This window comes from Solanum dulcamara, chromosome 12 (genome assembly GCF_947179165.1).
Source record: "Solanum dulcamara chromosome 12, daSolDulc1.2, whole genome shotgun sequence".
NCBI lineage: Eukaryota > Viridiplantae > Streptophyta > Magnoliopsida > Solanales > Solanaceae > Solanum > Solanum dulcamara.
In genome coordinates, this window is record NC_077248.1 from 25,199,851 (window position 1) to 25,218,097 (window position 18,247).

Sequence of the window (18,247 nt, forward strand, 5' to 3'; positions counted from 1 at the left end):
AAACCGGTGGTGGAAGCTTCTCAATTACTCCGATTTTAGCTCAGTCTACCTCCAAACCATCTTTTTAAACTTTGTTCCCCAACACAATCCCCTCCTTTACCAAGAAGTGACACGTTTCCTAATTTAAGACGAGATTTGTTTCCTCACACCTTGCTAATACTTTCTCTAGATTATGCAAATAAAGATCAACAGACTCTCCAAATACTAAAAAGTCATCCATAAAGATCTCCACAAACTTTTCCACCATATCATGGAAGATAGACATTATGCACCTCTGAGAAGTGGCAGGAGCATTGTAAAGACCAAACAACATATGCTTGAATGCATATATCCCATAAAGGCATGTGAACATTGTCTTTTCTTGGTCTTCTAGTGTAATAGTAATCTGATTATAGCCTGAATATCCATACAAGAAGAAATAGTACTCCTGGCCTACTAACCAGTCGAGCATTTTATCAATAAATGAACGGATAGTGATCTTTTCTCATGTCATCATTTAACTTTCTATAATCCATGCAATTACGCCAACAAGTCACTGTTTTGTTGGGGATTAACTCATTCTTCTCATTAGTCACCACAGTCATTCCCCCTTCTTTGGTACACACTGAACTAGGCTTACCCACTTAATATCAGAGATTGGGTATATTATGCCTGCATCTAGCCACTTAATTATCTCTTTTTTTACTACTTTTTTCATGATAGGGTTCAACCGGCATTGTCGTTGTACATAGCTTTATGTCTTACTTCTATAAAGATCCTATGCATGGATAAAGTGGGGCTGATGCCATAATGATCAATCATTTTCCATTTAATTGCCTTCTTGTGCCTTTTTAGCCCCTTAAGTGCTTATGCGACCTGCATCTCAGACAAAGAGGATGAAAGAATTACAAGTAAAGTGTTATTAACTTCAAGGAAAGCATACCTGTGATGGACTAGAAGTTGCTTCAACTCTAAGTTAGGAGCTTCTTCAAAAGATGGCTTGGGTAAAGAACCCAATTCTCTTTCTAATGGTTCCACATTCTTTTTCTACATGATGACATTTAGGATGTCAAGCACACTTGCTAGCTCTTTTGCTTCTATGTCACCTTCAATATCTTGACCCATCAAAACTTTTTCTAAAGAGTCCTTTGCTAAAATGCACTGAGCTTCCACTTCCTCATCAATGACAGTTATAACAGATAATTCTTCATAGACTACAGGAAATATCAGTTCTTGATATACATCAAACACCTCAACTTTATCATGTTCTCTCATAGTCAATCTACCTTTAGCCACATCAATAAGTGCAGCTCCTATTGCTAAGAAGAGATGTCCCAAGATATTGGGAACCTCTAGATCAGGCTCAAAATCTAATACAACAAAATCAACAGGAAAGATGAGTGATCCTACTTAAACTAACACATCCTCAATAATACCATCATGTCTAGCTACAAAACGATCATCCAATTGTAAAATAATCATGGTTGGTTTAGGTTATCCCAAGCCTAACTTCTTAAGCATAGATATAGGCATCAAGTTTATATTTGCACCTAGATCACAAATACCTCTTGCATTACTACACTTACCAATGGTTACCTGTACTGTGAAACTACCTGGATCTTTTTGCTTAGCTTGTAGCTTTAGTTTGTTTAAGATTCTTGAGCTAAACTCTTCAGTGAGTGCCACTATTTCAAATTCAGCTAACTTTCTTTTGTTTTCCACAATATCTTTGACAAACTTGACATATTTAGGAATACTCTGCAATACATCAATCAAAGGCAAGTTAATTTTTACCTGTTTAAGAATATCTATGATTTTTCAAAATATTCCTTCTCTTTATTCTTTTTAATTTTTTGTGGGAATGGGGGAGGTGGTTTTGTCTTTGGTTCTTGCTCCATTTATGGTAATCTAGGCTCACTAGCTTCAACCTCCACAACTTTACCTTTACCTTTACTACCCTTGCTTTGTGGTGCTATGCTCCTCTAGTGGTTGTCTAGTTCGTATGCTTACAATATTTACCTATTTGGGGTTTGGATCAGTGTTACCTGGTAATCCACCTTACAGGCGAGAATTTTGATCACTTGCTAGCTGTTCCACCCGCTTCTCTAAATTTTGAGTAGTGATTTGATACTGATGAACATTTGCAACTAGCTTATCTTGGCCAGCTATAAGTTTTTTAAGCATGTCCTCCACACTCATGTTTCCTACACTACTTGATTAATGGTTGCTCTGGCCTTGCAGATTATAGTGCTGGACTCCTCCTTGTGGTCTATATTGTCCCTTTTCTTAGTGCTGGTTCTGCTGGTTTCCACCCCAAGAGAAGTTTGGATGGTCCAACTGGGTTTATAAGTGTTGCCATAATTTTTCTAGCTTCTACCCCTCTGTGCATTCACCATAATATGGTTCAACAATATGTATAGCTCATTATATGTCTTCTCCAAAGCCTATCCACCTACTGCTGAATCAAAAAGAATTTTGGTGTTAGGTTCCAACCTTTCAATGAAGGTATGGACCAACACATGGTTAGCTTGGTGATGATGAGGACATCTAATGAGTAGAGATTTAAACCTGTCCAAAAAATATTTGCCTGACTTCTATTTGAAGCTTAGAATATTTGCTCTTAGCTTTTCTTTCTTCCTCGAAGGAAAAAACCTAATCAAGAATTTGTCAGCCAAGTTGTTCCATGTAGTTATAAAATTAGGTGATTCCGACTTCAACCACCTTCTAGACTTTCCTAATTGAGAAAAAGGAAATAAGGTCAGCCTCACATAATCAGGGGACACTCCTATTGGAGTGTAAGTGTCGCTGATTTCCAGATTGTTCTGAATGTGGACTTGGGGATCTTCATGAGGCAACCTTATGAACTGCCCATTAGAGTGCAACAGTTGCACTATATTTTGTTTTAGTTCAAATCATCCTCCAGTTGGCAGTTTCTGAATGTTGGAGGTAACATTCATTATGTGTCGGATTGCCATATCACATACTATCCTAGCTGCCATTTCCATAGGGACCTCTACAGGCACTTCATTAGTATCACATAGATTTACCTGTGGTAAGGGATATAGAGTAGTTGCTCTCCTTCTTTGATGATGTAGAAATCTCTCAAGCTCAGATTGAAGGTCCACAATATTCCCATCTCTGCCTAATGTGCCTTTGCGAATTTTACTTCAAGAAATCATAGCTAAGATCAAGTTGTTAACACACACACAAACAACTAAGAAACATTGAAAATAAAAAATTTCCAAATTTAAAGTCCCCAACAACGGCGACAAAAACTTGTTTCCACCTAAGCACACACAAGTGTACGTGGTCATACAAGTAAGAAAGTGGATCCTTTCAGAACCAGATTGTCGAATCCAAAGGACTTTAATTAGACATGAGTAATATCTCCAATTGATAAATTATTCGCGTGTGTCGCAAAAAGGTGCATTTCAATTATATTTTCTACTAAATTATTGAAACTACAATTAAGAGACAGTTCAGAAATGTAATGAGTTGTGAAAAAATGAGTAAGTAATTCCAAGGTTGTAGCACTTGAAGAGTTTAGGTCTAACACACTTCACTTTGGCATTTAATAGGTCTTTCAATTACTGATTTACAGGGTTGATTTTATAATTATGGTCTCTTGGCCTCTAATTGCCTACCTCTATTGAGCGGAGATAGGCAAGAACCAACACAGATGCATTAATCCTATTAGCTTGTTTATAAACCAAGTATGGTGTATATGTATGTGTTACGAGCATCCTATACACAAATCATCCTAGAACATTCTAGAACATACATACTCCTTATATTCTGGTGTTCTATCTCCTTTCTGTCTTTTGAGTTTCGGATAGACAACTAATGTAGTTTATTGGTGATTAAGTATTAAAATAGTATAAATGAGAATACAAGAGTAATTTTATGAAATACACCATTTTCAACCAAAACAAACTATATTAAACCTTCATCTTATGGCTACAACCCTAGAACAAGGGATTTTAGCCATTCATATTGTTTGAAAGAATCCAAAACATAATTAATAACATAAATAATCAACTTACAAATGAAAGAGAAGAAGAAATAAAACTCTAGGAGAGTTCTCCTTTCATCTTCCTTCATCAAAAGCTTAATTAAAAATTGAATGTTTTTTAAAAAATGCAAGTGGACTATTTGTAGCCTCGAAAAATGTGAAGTTGTAATCCCTGAAGCAAAGTCCTTGACATGGCGGTGTTTTTGCACAGTGTAATTTTTTATTTTCTTGTTTGGCGGAATTTGTTCTATCTAGCACTAGGTTCGCCTCGGACCTGGCTCACACTACACTGTTATGTCAAATAAACTCCAAGTGTTGGAATTAATATGCTGAAGCTTAATGCACGACGTGGACACACTCCAATATGATGTGTTTTCTTCACATTTCTTCCCAACTTCTCCTTTAAGCTCCACTTTCAATCCGATCATCTTTTGAATGTCCATTCTTTCTCATTTCATCCTGAAACTGTCTAATCATGTTGGTTAGATATATTAATACACAACCATTCTAAAAATTAATTAAATTATAAGAATTTTCTCCCAAACTCTACTATGAACATGGGTTATTTTGGGTATTGAATGCATAAATGCATCCAAGATCACACACCATGGATCGTGGTGCTTACCAAGGCCTGTTGTCCCTTCCTTGTAGGATTGAGGTTCAGGAACTCGACCATGTGGCTCATCACGAGCCGTGGTGCTTATTACGGCTCGTGATGGCCTTCTTGGTCTACACCTGGTGCCAAAAACTGCATTTTTTCTGGAATTTCATATTTTGTTCCTCGTTTTCCAACTTTCTAGCTTTTGGGGTCTTATAGAATTCTTCCCAATCTTAAGGTCCCACTTACCTAGCACTCACTCTTTTCCATTGGTCAAACCATATTGGGCAACATCCCTTAATTGAGAAGCGGCTAAGTCTGCCTTCTTAAACGGGCTAACTCCCATAATGTCCAAATTTTTTAAAATACCCTCAATGAACTCTTGTGGATCCTCATCCACCTTTGAACCATGGAACTCCGGAGGGTTCATCTGATTAAATTCACGAACTTTACTAGCCATTATACCCATATTTGGGTTCACGGTAGCAACCACTTCACAGTTGGCTTGTGTCTTTATTGTAACGCCCCAAATTTCTTAAGCTAATATTCATACTTCAAGGGGTTATTTATCGATTATAGGATCAACTTCTACTTTACAGTTCCTGTACTTAAACATTGTGACTGGAAGAAATCGATTTCCTTAAATCCTTATATTTTTATAAAAAAGTCTGGCGGGGTAGATTAGTAAATCCTCATAACCCCTAAATATCCTTTTAAGATTAGTAAATGCTCATAACTCCTAAATATCCATTTAATAATAGAATCAAGGTGTTTATTTTAGGAGTTGGGCATCCCTTAGTGACTTTTTGGGAAGCCGCCTTTTTTTTCTAGCAACTTTAAAGATATGTATCACTTATGTATTATATAATATTGAAGCTCCTCCATGGAGGGTCGGTTATTTGGGACTAAAGGAAATTTATAAGTCCCTTAAAATGATTTAGTTCACAAAAAATTAAAAGAAAAATAGGTTCCACAAAAATGAAACTCAAGAAACACCCTAACCCTTGGTAAGTAATCAAATCCATTTTTGTAACTATGTAGCGATTAGTCATGCTTGAATATATCATTTTGTAGAGCTTTTATATTAGTAAATAAATATTTTTTAGAAATCTAACACACATACCTACAACTACTATGTTCATGTATAGACCTAATTTTTCTGTTATGTGTTTGAAAGAGTTGACGCAAGTTAGGACAAGTTCTGGCCAGAATCTTGATTTAGTAATCCCCTATGTGCAACCATTATTGCTTTGATTATACCTTTTTGTAAAAAAACATAATTTGAGGTTATTATCATTTGTTTGCAACCTTAAAATGTATATCTACAACATGTATGAAGACTGAAAAATCCAATTTTACCATTTGCATATTCAAAACTAAGTTACAACTAGAGGTACTGGGCTGCCCAGAATTACTATTTTGTAGCATAGTGTTTGTTATACATGATAGGCTTACTTTGAGATGATACTCTTGTTTTTTTGTTAATATTATGGAGATTATGGAAATTTAGGAGGATATTTAATTGTATTTTCGAGGTTATTTATACTCGTATACAAGTTGAGGAACTTAAGATGTTGATTGGTCTACATTTTGAACTCTTGATGTTTAGTTGGACTATTTGTATGCTAAAAGGCTGAGGTTTGTGTATAAACTTGTACTTGTACTCTTGTTACCTGCTGGTATATTTGAAAGCCTATCTTGGTATATTGGTTATTTCTTTTTATTTTGTATTGTCGTGTTGGTATCTTAGAGAGTTGTGAGACACTTTGTTAACTCACCCACTTGTACGGATTGCTCGATCACTTGATATTCTTGTGGAATTTATCCTTCTTGTGGATGTGACTTTTTTACTATTGGCATGCCTCTTCTTTCAGACCCTTTTCCATCTTGATTATGGATTTTTGGTTCGCCTTAAGTATGGAAATTGTCCATTTTGAATACGAACTAGGAAGCCATTTTTAATATGGTTCTTGGTTCTCTTGATTATTGGGTCTTTACCCTTCTTGATACCAGGCTCTATCCCTTCTTGGTATTTGATCATGTTTGGTGTGACAGAATGACATACATATTGGACGAAAATTGTTTTTTACTCTCTTATAAATGTGGTTCTATGAATTCTTGACACTTAAATTGTTAAATATCAAACTTGATACTTGTGATATATTTGCCTGCTTGATTTATTTATTATGATTACATTTGTGCTACTCATGACCTGAGAAGAGTAATTGGAGGTATAAAGGCTTCAAACTTATAGTTTTACACTACTAAGCTTTATGCTTAGCGATAGTTGTTTCTATTATAGGAAATGTCCAAGGAGATGCTTGAAGTTGGCCATTGGAGATAAAGTTTTTGGGAAATTTAAGGAAGATCATATTTTCATATAGGCGTCTATATTTTGTAGTTGTTTGGGACATATATATGATCCATGGGGTTCTTTTATATATGTAATTATGTATTTATTTTTGAGAAGTTGATCCATTCATGACACTATGGGTTGTAACTTAAATTTGGTTACTGCTTTGTTATTTTGGGGCATCATGAAAATGATTCAAGAGGCGAAACAACTCGTCCCCACTAGCCTTCTAGCCCAAATAAAGGATATGATTTTTGTGTGCTTATACTTGTACACCACTTTCCACTCTAATCTATCCCTACTGAAGGGCTGCAACTGATATATTAGCCTTATAGGCTACAACTAATATATTACACTACTCAAGGGATAGAAACTCATCCTTCTTACGATCTCTTAGAGTGGGGGGGAACATACTTCTCTAAAAACATGGCTTGAAATCGAGCCCAAATCATTGGAGGCAAGACTAACAACCGATACTGTGCATGGTCCCTCCACTACTTCTTAGCATCACCATGTAGTTGGAAAGTCACAAACTCTACCCCATATTGTTGCATAATGCCTAGATTATGCAACCTCTCATAACAGTCTAAGATGAACTTAAATGCATCCTCATTATTTGTACCTTCGAACATAGGATGCTTCAATTATAGGAACTTAGTAAACAATTTGTGCTAAGTTATAGTCATGACAGGGCCTAACACTAGACATAAGAATGCTTGTGTCTTCGATGCCTCATCCATCCTAAAGGCTATTACAGCAAAATAATAGGTGATCCGAACTTGATTAGCGGGCATAAGGGGAGTGGCTACGGTACCCGCCAACCCACGTAGAAATGTCATCACCTGTTGAAAAACCTTAGATGACATAGAGGAAAGACATGTAACCCCATCTGGTGCTTCCACCTATGGTTCTACGCCATTCTCAAATTCTATGTCAACCTCCTTCTCAATATGATTCTTGGGTAGGGGAGGGGTCACTTGTCATGGCTTAGCTATTGCCTGATCTCTAGCCCTAATGAGTGTTGTTCTCCCTCTGCCTCTTCCTTTTCCTCTTCCTCGGCCTCTGTCCTATCCTCATCTTGTGGTTCCACACCTGGAGCTACTACCTTTACACTATTATATCTAGTATCAACCATCTGCGGACAAAAGATTGAAGAAAGACAAATACAAATTTAGATCACCAGATACTAGTGGGAATCAAGTTATAGCACGAAGGAAGAAAGAGAAGATAATTTTCTAAAGTCTTGTAGCCTTTTGAAGAAAAGTACAAATGTCTCTGTACTGTTTCGTAAGATTCTACTAGGACTATTTTGGTACGATGTGATCAAAAACCTAAGGCTTTGATACCAACTTTTTCATGACCCAAACCGCATGAGTGGTACCCACACTACAACCTTGATGGGAGAACCAATTACCAACCCAACCCGTACACATAATAGTCTTAAAACAATATTTTTAATTAAAAGAAATCAAGTTTTATAGACAAAAATTATACATTTATGGAAATAAACCCCTAGAACATAAAAGTCATGTATCAAAACTCTAATAGTCTAGAATAAGGGGATACAACCCCCAAAACAAGAAAACAAAGTTTAAGAGTATAAGTCCGAACAGATGGACTAAGAAATAAATAGGAATTCATGGTAGCCTAGAAGAAGAAACTCACCCTTGGATTTAGATAGTGGACTTCTCACAATTGAGGTCATGAAACAACAGGCTATACATGCCCTATACTCAACAAATAAAAAGCAAATGAAATATCAATGTAATGTATTAAAGTACTTGGGAACGTTAGTCACTATTTATAACTAGATAATAGTTTTTATCCATCCCTCAACCTACATTACAACCTATGAAGACCTAGTTATCCTAAACTATCGCATTCTTATATTAATGGAGAAAAATACTAAGGGCAAGCCTATGTCAAATCTTTTGTGGTACATAAAATCATTTGAGAGAGTGAGTGACTTTGTTATTGTATACCTACTGAGGTTAAAAATGTAATTTGAGTGCTTGTGGGTGATTCATTTGTGGTGAGAGACACATGTTCAATTGTAAGTATTGATAACTTATATGATTGCTAACTGAATGATGTATATGAGTTTGTTGTATCATAGAGTCAGTCCTTGAGATTAGGAGGTGTTAAACTAGTCATGTGGGTGTATGAAACGTGAACATGCTTAGTGAGATGCCCGTTGTGTAGCCAAGTTGGATATTCCCTTTATGTCAGTGTCTATGCATAAGTTAGGTCTTTATTCGAGGACGAACAAAACCCTAAGTGTGGGTAGTGATCTTGGGCAAATTTATGTGCCCATAAACCTTGTTTTGCCCATATTTAGTAGTTGTTTTGAGAATATTTTGGAAATATAATTGTATGTTTTATATGGAATAAAGAATAAGTGTGCACTAAAGTGTGTGTGTGTAGTGAATACAGGATTCTTTGAGACAAGTCAGTGCTTTGAAGAAATCAATGGAAAGTAGTACAAGCTAAAAGGGAGAAAAAGAGAGCAAAAAACTGGACAATCATCCCTGGCGCACTGCTGGCACGCCGCGCTAGGGCATAAACTATAGAGGAGCATTTCTGACATATTGTTGGCGCACCGCACCAAAGGCTAGACAACTGAAGGTCTTTCTAGGCATATTGATGGCACATCACACTAGGGAAGAAACTACTGAAGGAATATGCTGTCATGACCCTAGCGCACCGCGCCATTAAAAACCCAAAGTTCTATTTTTTATTCCAAGTCCGCGTCCAACTAGTAAAAGAAGGTTAAAATTACCAACTAGAAACTAGAAGCTTTCAAATATTCAATTCATCATAATCTAAGTCTTCTAAAATAACAAAAGACTACTACATATACTAAGGAATAAAGAAGACACTTTCTTTACAATTTTACCATTAATGAGATAAGGGCATTGTTTGGTTGTCTTCTTTTGTGAATTCTTGAATTTGAAGATGGCCATTTTCACAGATAACCTCTTGCTTCTTTTCCTACACTTTGATGGACCTTCCACACATTGCATGTCTTTATTTGGTGTCCATTAAGCTCCTTTAAAGCTTCTTTGTAATCCATGTTATCCATGACGTTATCATCCTCCCCTTCTTGAAAAGGATTCATCCTCGAATCCAAACCTTGCAAAGCCATGAAAGAAAAATAACAACGAGATGGTTCTGCCTTAGCGGCGCCGCCAGAGCGGGAATGTGGCCACTCATGATTTTTTTATTTCCCCAACTTCTTCCCATGATAGGTTAGAGGCGAGGGTTACTGCAAAATCCCTCTAAAAGTCTTCTCTTGACTTGTGAATAAGAAGGGAAGGAATCTCAGCATTGGTAGGTTTTCAACTGGTGGAATTCAGTCCTGTCTTGCCCATAGGAAATATGGAACCAAGGATTTCAACAACATTATCTCTTCACATTTGCTTGGCACCCAAGTAAGCTAGGCTTCGCTTATCTGAGTAGTTAAATCTATATCTATTGTGTATTATAGAAAGGAATTTAATGATAAATTATTTAAATAAGCTAGGGGTCACAGGTCATGGGCATAAATTTGGGTTACATTAGTGGTCAAACTTGAAGTGACATGGGGAAGAAAGTTATGTAATGATTTTGGGAGAAGTAGGCTGTGATGTTATGATATTTAGACAGGTGGATTTATAAATGCCATTGTTGTTTGCACATGTATATAAAATACGTAGATATTGGTGATAAACCTTAAAGTTTGGTAGCGTAGGTGATGGTTTTATTTCTCGGGTGTGTTTCATGTACTTGTTGAACTATTTTTGATATGCATGCGTATATGAATAGGGAAACATGCTAGATTTTATGTAAAATGCTTACGTGCTGGGTTGTTTTTATAATGAACCCAATCTTGGGATATAATGTGGTCTATTGTTGATAGTTTATGAGAAAACATAGAGTTTGAAAAAAAGTGTTTTTCAAAACTTGTGGGAAATATCTATTTGAATAGAATCTTACTTTTGTATAGAAAAATAAATAAGAAATAGTGAAAGGGTTTGTGGAGGTCCTAGCAAATTTATTTGGAATTGAAGTGGACCAGGGCCTCTCTCTTTGTATGGGTCTCATGATCTCTGCTTTACCCTTGGATGGGGCCCTAGCCTCATATTTTTCTCTTTATAATCAGGCTGCAAATGTTGTATTTCTTCTCTACTTCAAAAGTGGATGATGGTATCAAGAAAGGGAACTTAAAAGGGACTAGGTACCTAAGGAAAAACAAAGGAACATATAGACATGATGTTGAGGGAAAATTGTGGCATAACTGTTAAGAGATAGAGGTTATTATATCTATTTGTTGCTAAGGACGAGTTTATACATTTTTAAATGATTGAGGTCATTAGGAGGATACCACTTCAACTATGAATCAGTTTCCTACTATGATAAAGGAATATCATAGAGAAAAACACCAATCTAAGAGGATGGTCAAAACTAAACATGTAAAAATCTATAGTGTATTCTAGTAGGGATGATATAGATTTAAAAGAAGAAGGGATGAACTCTCGTCCAGGAGGAAACAATGAAGCACAAGCACTATTGAGGGACATGGTACTTGATCTAAATATCATTCCCAACCTAAGATAAGGGAATTGGTAAATAAGGAATATCCCTATTTATAACACCCCAAAAACTTTTATATGCTAAAACCCGAACAATTCTTCATAGGTGTATAGGCTTGAACTCGATAACTTCTAATTTGAAATAGGAGTTAGAATCAATTCTTAAGTATTTAAAGGGTTTAGATGTAGTTTAGGATCACAAGGGATCTCTAATAACAAGCCAAGTCCAAAGAACTTCTATCGATTAAGTTTTTAGATGAGTACGTAAAAGGGTAAAATTCCAGAGACCATATCTCTAAGAATATTAAGGGTTAGTGGGCCATGACCTATCAAATTAAAGGTCTTTCAGTCTTGTTTCCAAATCCACTAAGTTTTCCTCATTTGGAGTTCAGAGTAAAAAGTAAATGACCTCTGTAGTGAAGCTTCTCAGACTGGAGAGGACCACAAACCGTGGTGGCCTTCTGTGAAACTTAGTACGGTCTATAGTAGATGTTTGTGAAAGCCACTTTTTAAACCAGTTTAAGCCTTAGGATTATTGGTGAGCACCACGACCCGTGGAGGTCTTCTGTGAAATTGAGTACGGTCGGTAGTGGCCGTCCGTGAAGAAGGTTAAGAGAATTCTCTGCAACACATTCCAAAATATTTTTCCAAATCGTTTACTACGGGACCCCACCACAGTCCGTGGTGTGCATAATGGATTGTGAAGGTCCCCCATGAATTCCAATTTTGGCTAGTTTTAAAAGAGGTATTTTAGTCGTTTCTTGTGTTTTCGTATAAAGTTTTGTCATTTTGAGGGCTAAATTCACCTATCTAAAAGACCCAAATCCTTCCCACACTCATTTACTCTCACTCAAAATTCTAAGACCCAAATCCTAACATCTCAAGTTCCTCTCAAGCTTTCTTCCTCCATCTCCAAGAAAGGTTCTAGGGTTTCACTCCTACAAGATCAAGCCCCCACTTATTTTCAAGTATTGCATTAAAGAGTTGACTCCTCAAGGTATTTGGGTCTTCATCCATGGGGTCTTCCACCCATGGAGCCCAAATATTTTCTTAAATTAATATTTCAATCTTTGATGATGAAATCTTATGGGCTTTTAAATGATTACTCTAAATACATAGATTTTGATATATTTTAAGTTTATTTAGATATATTGATGATATTGACACTTGATTTCATGAAGTTATTATGTTATTAAAGGTCCTTATATAAAGGTATGAAAGTTGTTTTTAAAATATATTGGTGGGTTGCTTTAAGATGTTTAAGTGATGTATTCCTTTACTCTCATGCATACTAGCATTGATTTAAATGATTTGAAAGCTGATTGATTTTAACCCACCTAGTTTTGACTCTATTATCACTAAAGCATGATTTGAAGTTTATGGACTCCAATTAAATATTTAAGAAAGATAATGACTATGATCATGTGAGTCTTTTCAATGAAAGAATGAATGGTTGTGATAAGTATCCTCACCTAGTTTTACTATGATTGAATCAAGTTTGAAATGAAAGGTTACTCCAAAATGAATAATATGAAGCAAGTATTTATGAAATGAGAGTCTTATGATTGATTGAATGATGAAAGGGCTACTTATACAAAGTAAGTTTCAATGTGAAAGGACAATTCTCACATTGAATCAAACAAAAGGTTTTAAGGAGCTATACCATCGAATGATGATTTTATGTTAAAGCCATATAAATGCTTATGCTAATATGATATTTAAATGTTATTCTATTTAGAGCTTACCTAGCATTGATCTGTACTAGGGGTGAATACCCATGTTCCAAAACTATGTGCCACTGTAGGTATAAAGGAAATAGAGTCGAATACCCAAGTCTCTAAGATGTGACTACCCAAAATGTCAAGGCTTGGAGGTGAGTACCTGAGTCTAAGAACAAGGATGAGTACTCGGCTCACACAATCGCTTAGTGGATCCATTTAGGCATAAATGAGTCTATCTTGGCTAAATAGTCTCCCCCTTTCCTCCGATGTATGGGAAAACATTGGGACTCCATGTTATATCTCACATGGTTTATGTCGATTAATGGTCGCTCCCACAAAGGTACAAAGTCACTCTTTCAATGTATAAGGTATTTCTAACTATGGTTAATATTTTTTTTTACAAAGTAAAGTTTGTTCTCTCACCCATGGTTTTATCATTCTCAACATGATTTAATAGCTTTACAACTACTTATGAACTTTTGTCATTATGACTTATGATTATCCATGCATTGTACGAGTTCTCTTTATAAGATTGCATTATGGATTTAAATGACATTAGCCTTACCTTTGATTAGCTATCACATATAAATGATTTACTTATTATGTGTCCTACCATTTATCATTACATCATTGCTTTAATGTCAGCATTGTATCGCTCACATAGTTAGTACATTCAAATATACTAAAGCATACTTTTGTCTATATTGTCTTATAATGTAGGGCTGGAAGATCACCCTACACACTCTCGTGGCTAGATAGAAGACTTGTTTACTTGACTTGGTAAGTTCTCATGCTTCGGGGACTACTAATCTAGTTTATTTTTTTTCTTGCTACCCTTAGACTATGTTGCTTTTTTGAGAAATTTCTTTCTTATTTAGGGAGCTAGTGGCTTGTTCTATGCCCCCACCTATGTTAGCATGATAGAGGCATGTTTAGACATAGAGTTGATGTAGTCCATCTAGATATATTATTTGAGATTTCATGTTTATTTCTAGACTTCCATGCTCGATTTTATTCTTCTACTTATTTTTATAATGTTTTATCTTACCTTATGAATGCAATGTATGCTAGGAGGCTTGGTTGGGATCCTTCAGGGTTTCGATCACCGTGTTATGACTAGGACCTAGGTCGGGTCATGATAAACTTAGTATCAGAGCACAAGGTTCAAGTATCCTAGGGTGTCTAACATGCCACTTCAAGTAGAGTCTTATTCATCGGTGTGAAGTGCGCCACATCTATGAATAGGAGTCTATGAAGTGTTTTAGGAAAAACATCACTTCTTTCATGATTCGATCATGATATAGAGGTGAACCCTATAAGGATTCGTCCTAACTCATGTCCTACGTGTTTCAGACTATGTATCGACAAGAAAAAAGAAACTAGGAGATTGATTAAGATGGTAGACCTTTCATTCCTGATGACCCATCTTCAAATGTCGATATCTCTAATGTGGAGATTCGTTATTCCCTCATGTTGTTGGATCGAGCTGTGACTGCTCAATTGAATTAACACAAAATAACTTCTGTGAACCTGAATGTTAAGAAAGGTAAATGGGTGAACAAAAGGAGTAGAATTAGAGGTAATGACTTTAACCATCAAAAGATTTCAAAGGGGGAGATATTTGGCCCTTGTTCTAGGAAGGGTGATGGAAAGGAAAAGTCCTTCCTCTAATGTGGCATGTGGCAAGTGCAAAAAAAATCATCTAAAGGAGTGCTTGTATGGCACAAGGAGTTGTTATAGTTGTGGAAAAAGTGGACATAAGGAGAAGGACTATCTAGTGGCATCTAGAAAAGAGAGGCAGTCGAAGAGTGTTCGAGGTGAAGGTATGACTTCTCGATCCAAACCCGGTGGTGGTTTTAGTGGATCTATACTCCCAAGTTTTCCAATGGTGGAAAAAAACATATGGGAGAGTGCTTTTAGTGATTAGATACTTGCTATAGGTGTGGAAAGTCAGGTCATCATGCAAGGAAGTGTAGGAGAGGTACTAGACCCCAGGCTCAGATTTAGACTACATGCTATCCTAATCAAAGTGCTACTACTTTGGATGGCAGTCAGCACCAATACAAATTTTGTGCCCTTTAGACTTACAAGAGTTAGAGGATTCGCCCGATGATGTGACTGGTATGTTGAAAGGTCTTTGATTTTGATGTGTATGCATTGTTAAATCTGGATGCAAATTTTTCATTTGTTACTCCATTCCTTTCTAATAGGTTTGGTATGTTTTCCAAAATGTTATTAGCACCCTATTTGGTGTCTACCCTATTGCTAGAGTTGAAGGAATTGGTGGGAGATAAAAAAGTAGAACTCTTTTCCCAAAGGGGAGATAAAGTACCTAATTATCAAGGTCGGTTATGTGTTTTGAGGTTGATGATATTAGATGAGTAATGATAGACAGAGATGGAGTGGGTGTTCCGTATTATGATGATTGAAGTATGCTTATTCCATTTAAGGCTACAAATGTAGAGGAAGAGATAGATAGGATCTTTTTGTGTGCAATAGCTAGGTAAGAGTATATTGGTGTTCTCTTGGTAGGAGTTAATGAAAATGTGGATGTACAGATGTTAAGGTAGGCATGAAAATTCTTAAGTGATTTTGACTTCAAGGGAGCCATAAAGTTGTTAAAATGCTAGGCTTGAATAAATAGTTGTAGGTATACGAGTGATGATAGTAGGCTATTGATGACTTTCCATTAAGGTTTTCAAAAGAGTGTTTTAGAATTGCTATAGAACTAGGACTAAATGTGGTATTGATGGCATGTGGGTGAATGTACGATGTATTGGATGTTTCATTATTAGGTCTCGAGGTTTGTGGAATATGGTAGTAAGGGGTAGTACTCTCAGGATAGATTTTCCTATAAAGGTATAGGGTCCTAAGGCTTTTTGGTAAGGTGGCCTATGAATGTGATTTATTATTGGAGTTAGCCCAGATTCATCTAGTGTTTTATGTATCTATGTTGAAGAAATGCATGGGAGATTCTAGCTCCATTATTCCTTTGGAGATAGTGAATGTTGAAGATAATTTGACCTATGAAGGGTTCCAGTTGAAATCCTAGACCAACAAGTCAATAGCTTGAGGAACAAGGAAGTTGCATCAGTTAAAGTCCTTAAGAGAAATCAATAAATTGAGAGTGTTACATTGGAAGCAAAAACGGATATGACAAAACGTTACCCTCATCATTTTAACTCTACTCAAGCCTAAGTCACTAAGTTATCCATGCTCAAGTGTTTAAGAAACTTATGTTTCAGTTTTCCAAAGTCTTCATATGCATGCATGTTCATGAAATTGAATTTTAAAGTTATGTTTTATGTTTATGTTTAAAGATCTCATATTTGATGAATTTCAAGTGTCATTGTATTCATGATGGGTTGCTAGTCCTCGTGCCATGTCCTTTTCAAACTAATGATTCTCATTCGAGAATGAATGTTCCCAAGGGGGAGATATTGTAACACCCCAAAAATAATTTCTATGCCATGAACCAAACCATTCTTCATATGTGTATAGCCTTGAACTTGATGACTTCTAATTTGATATATGAGTTAGAATGAATTACTAAGTATTTGAAGGGTATTAGATGCGGTTTAGGGTCATAAAGGATCTCTAACACCAAGATAATTCCAAAGAATTTCTATGGATTAAGTTTTCATATGAGTCCATATAAGGGTCAAATTCAAGTGACCATATCTCTCAGAATATTAAGGGTTAGGTGGTTCTATCAATTTAAAGGTCTTTGAGTCTTGTTTCCAATACCACAAAGTTTGCCTCATTTGTAGTTTGGAGTAAGCAATTATGACCATTTTAGTGAAGCTGCTCAGACAGTTGAGGACCACAACCCGTGGTTGCCTTCCATGAATCTTAGTATGGGCCATAGTGGATGTCCATGTAAGCCATTTTTTCAACCAGTTTAAGCCTTGGGATTATTGGTGAGCACCACGACCTGTGGAGGTCTTTGGTGAACTTGAGTATGGTCCATAGTGGCCGTCCGTGAAGAAGGTTTAGAGAATTCTCTACAACAGTTCCAAAACATTTTTCCAAGTATTTTACCATGGGACCCTACTACAGTCCGTGGTTGGCATAACGGACCATCAAGGTCCCTCGCAAAGTCCAGTTTTGGCCAATTTTAAAAGAGGTATTTTAGTCTTTTCCTGTGTTTTAGCATAAATCTGAATTCACCTATCTAAAAGACCCAAAGCCTTCCCACACTCATTTACTCTCACTCAAAATTCTATGACCCAAACCCTAATCTCTCAAGTTCTTCTCAAGCTTTCTTCATCCATCTCCAAGAAAGGTTCTAGGGTTTCACTCCAAAAAGATCAAGCCTCTATTTATTTTCAAGTTTTGCATTAAATAATTGACTCCTCAAGGTATTTGGCTCTTCATCCATGTGTTTTTCCACCCGAAGAGCCTAAATGTTTTCTTAAATTAATATTTCAATCTTTATAACGAAACCTTATAGGCTTTAATATGATGACTCTAAATGCATAGACTTTGATATATTTTAAGTTTATTTAAATATATTGATGAATATTGACTCTTGATTTCATAAAGTTATGATGTTATTAAAGGTCCTTATATGAAGGTATAAAAATAATTTTAAAAGTATATTGGTGGGTTGTTTTAAGATGTTTAAATGATGGATTCCTTTACTCTCATGCATGCTAGCATTGATTTAAATGACCTGAAAGCTGATTGATTTTAACCCACCTAGTTTTGACTCTATTTTCACTAAAGCATCAACTGAAGTTTATGGACTCCAATTAAATGTTTAAGAAAGATAATGACTATGGTCATGAGAGTCTTTTCAATGAAAGAATCAATGGTTGTGAAAAGTGTCCTCACCTAGTTTTACTGTCTTTGAATGAAGTTTGAAATGAAAGCTTTGACTCCAAAATGAATTATATGACGCAAGCATTTATGAAATTGGAGTCTTATGATTGATTGAATAATGAAAGGTCTTCTTAGCCAAAGTAAGGTTTCAATGTGAAAGGACAATTCTCGCATTGAATCAAATGAAAG